Genomic DNA, 4,285 nt, shown 5'->3' on the forward strand with positions numbered 1-4,285 from the left:
TATATATATATACACATAACAGTTGTTTGTTGTAGACTTGGATAAGAGTTGGTTTGTTATAGCATTTTGTTCCGAATAGTACCAGTCCTTTGTTGGGACCTAGTTCTTGCACATGTTTGTTGTGTTTTGTTACTCATTTTTTAATGGCATAATACATACACATGATCCTTAATTTAGCGTCAATTGATAACTATGATCTTTAATTTTGGATATGCACAAGCAGACACTTAAACCTGTATAAAATTGAGGAAATGGACACATTCGTCCTACATGACACCCTTCATGACAATTTCGTATCATACATAACATCCTACGTGTATTATGTCATATAGGACACTTGTGTCTATAATAGTTTAAGTTTCTACTTGTGCACATTCAAAGTTAAAGAAAATCGTTGTTTGTTGATATCAAGTTAAGGGTCATATTTATGTATTATACCTTTTTAAATCCTCAAAACTTTATATTGCAAGTCTTAGGTCATAACTCTGTCATATTCTCAGGCTATCTAATTACCTTGTCTTCCCTATTCCTCATTTTGGTGACTAGTTTCAAAGTTATGATTAGGGGTGTAAAAAAATCGAACTGAAAATCAAATCAAATTACAATTGAATTAAATTGAAAAAAAAATTGACTAGTAATTGGTTTGACTTGGTTTGGCATTGAAAAAAAATCGACTATATTTGAATTGATTTGATTTTAACTAAAAAAAATAACCCTAAGCAAACCAATATGATATTATATATATAATTTTATATTTTATTTTACACAAAAATATTTACTTTGATATACTTTAAATATATCTTATATTTTTTCATAGTTTTTATCTTTGAATATATTATTTCAAGTTTGAAACTTAAAATTCAAACTTAGAATTCTGAATGGTTCAATTAAGATCATAGTCCATAGACGTTGGTAATTATAATAACGCTTAAATCAAAAATTAAATTGATACTAATACAAAAAGAAAATCAATTCAACATTAAGAATAACAATAATATTGAATATTTGTTCTTTGGTTTAACATTGGGTTAGACTAAGGGTGACAACGGAATCGGAACTCTTCGGAATCGGTCCCGTTCCGTTACCGGTTCGGTCCCGTTCCGTTTAGTCCCAGTATGGACTAATAGGGACGGGGTCCAGAACAAGCAATGGGACGAAAATCGAACTTTACAGGTTAATTTTGATCCGGTAAATTTCGGTCCCGATATCGGTCCGGTCCAATAATTACATAATTTATTTTTTAATTTTTTGAAATAATATCGTTGGATAGCCATCGGGTAACGGCTAGTGGGGCCCACCAACGACTCTTTGCCCCTATTTACTCCAAATTACACCCCCTACCCCCTTAACTTTTTTTAATACCCCAAACTTTTAAAATATACATTTTAACCCTTTTATTACATATAAATACCACTAGACTTTCATTCGTTTCACTCACAAATTCACAAAATCATCTTCTATTCTCTCAATTCTCTACTCTCTACTTCTTTACTCTCTAATCTCTTAAAATTCTTGAAATCTCGGTTTTGATCTTTGGAAATTGAATTTGGAGCTTCAAAATTCAACTTTCAACTTTCCACCTTCGGCTTTCGGCGGTCATACACGTCTACATTTTAAGTAGACGTTCGTACATTCGTTCCAACTTACAATTTACATCTCATTTTTTTGCAACAATTATTTATTTATTTTGTGATTAATTATTTATATGCATTATATTTTCGTATTATATATAATTTACTCACATTTAACATTTGTATATGGATTCCGATAAAAATATTGTGAAAAAGGTAAAAAAAAAAGTTTAGTTGAGCGTGTTCAAAATATGGTAGATCCTCCTATAATAAAAAACCCGATAGTTCTTCTAGATCTAAAACTAAAAAATATACCATAGTAAGAATGAATACGGAGGATTATACACATGTTAATGATACTTTTTTAATATTCAAAGTAATTCTGGATTAGATCCTTATCATGAACATTTACAAAGAAAGTTTGATAATTTCTATGAAGATTTCCTCAAGATGATGAACATGATAATGATACTGATGATTATATTGATACGCCTAATTTTGATGATGATGATGAAACTGATCCACCTACAGCTACTAGTATTCGTAGTCTCAGTCCCGCTCCTAGTTCTGCTCTCTCTCATTGTCCTGCTTTTGTTCCCTCCGTACATCCTAGGACTAAGGTAGAACGTGCTAAAAATCAGTTTTGTGACAATTTATGACACAAGATTAGGACAACACACAAGCTATTTGTAATAATGTAAACATAGATTGCATCATAAAATTGTTGGAAAACAAGGTGGGACGGGACATTTGAGTAATCATTTAATGTCATGTTGTAAAAATGAATTTTTGCATGCTAAAGGGAAAGGCAAAGCTAAAAAGAATGGTACCCCATTCCTGAAACTGTAGGAGTAGGCGGCTCTAACATGGTCCAAACACAATTAAATCCTTTTAATGTTTCTGGCTCTAGCTCTAGTTTACCACAGTCATATAGTAGAGAAAAAGATCTTGAAGACTTAGCTAAAGTAATTGTTATTATGGTTTTCCATTTAGTTTTACTGAAAAATTCCAAATTTATACATTATATTCAATTTGTATATAATTCACATTTTAAAAGTTTTGCTAAAAATACAATTAAAAATATTGCATTTGATTATCAATTACAACATTTTCAATATCTTCGTTGTTTATTTTATTATAATAATTGTAAAATTGTTATTACTTCTGATTTGGGCTGTAGTGTAAACTGTAATAATTATTTAACTGTTACTGCACATTGGATTGATGAAAATTGAAGTATGCGAAAAAGAATTTTAAGTTATAATTGTCAGATGATAAAAAATGGTTGTATTATAGCTTAAACAATTTTAGATATTTTAGAAAGATATGAAATTTGTGATGAAATAAGTAGTATCACCTTAGATAATGCTGCGAATAATACAAGTGCTGTTCAAATGCTAAAATTTTCTCTTTGCCTTGTTTATGGTGATGATTATCATATTAGGTGTGCTACACACATATATAATTTGATTGTTAGATATAGTATACAAATGTATGATAACTAAGGGTGGCAACAGAATCGAGATTGTCCGGAACCGATCCCGGTCCATTACTGTTACGGTTAGTCCTGATATGGACCGCTAGGGATGGGGTCTGGGACAGGTAATGGAACGAAAATCAAACTTTACTGCTTAGTCTCGGTTAGGTAAATTCCGGTCTTGTCCCGGTCCGATCCGGTAATTAAATAATTTTTTTAATTTTTTGAAATAATATCATTGGAGAGTCGTTGAATAACTACTAGTGGGGTCCACCAACAATTCTTTGACCCTATTTACTCTAAATTAGACCCCTACCCCCCTAACTTTTTTAATACCCCAAACTTTTGAAAAATACATTCTAACCCATTTTACTACATATAATACCCATAAACTTTAATTATTATTCTAACCCATTTTATTACATATAATACCCATAAACTTTCATTATTTTCACTCACAAGTTCATAAAATCATTTTCTATTCTCTCAACTCTCTACTCTCTAATCTCTTAAAATTGTTAAAATTTCGGTTTTGGTCTTTGGAAATTGAATTTGGAGCTTCAAAATTTAACTTTCAACTTTCTACTTTCGGCTTTCGGTGGTCATACACGTCTATTTTTTAAGTAGACGTTCGATACATTCGTTCCAACTTACAATTTACATCTCTTTTTTTTTTTGCAATAATTAGTTATTTATTTTGTGATTAATTATTTATTTGCATTATATTTTTGTATTATATATAATTTACTCCGTTTAATATATGAATATGGATTCCGGTAAAAATGTTGTTGAAAAAGGTAAAAAAAAAGTTTAGTTGAGCGTGTTCTGTAACGACCTGTTTAGTCGTTTTGAGCAGCAGATTTTATTTCTGGAAAATTGGCTGAGGAAACGGACCCCACGACGGAACGTCACAGGCACGACGGACCGTCGCAGGGTCTTGTTTCAGCATACTTAGAAATTCTGAAATTGGGTACTGAAAATCGACTCTCTGTAATCGGTGACGGACCTGCAGGACGTGCCGTCACATCCACGACGAGCCGTCGTAAGCTCCCGTTGCAAAACACTTCAACTCTTGAGAAATTGGTACGGGAAACGAGTCTCTGACCGTCAGGACGAAGGTGCAGGACGGACCCTCACAGGTGTGACGGGCCGTCACAGTCCACTTGGATTGTAGGAGGTTGCGACGACCTGCGTGACGGACCGTCACAGGTATGACGGGCCGTCACAGGTTGCGCAA

The sequence above is a fragment of the Solanum pennellii genome, chromosome 10 (genome assembly GCF_001406875.1).
Source record: "Solanum pennellii chromosome 10, SPENNV200".
NCBI lineage: Eukaryota > Viridiplantae > Streptophyta > Magnoliopsida > Solanales > Solanaceae > Solanum > Solanum pennellii.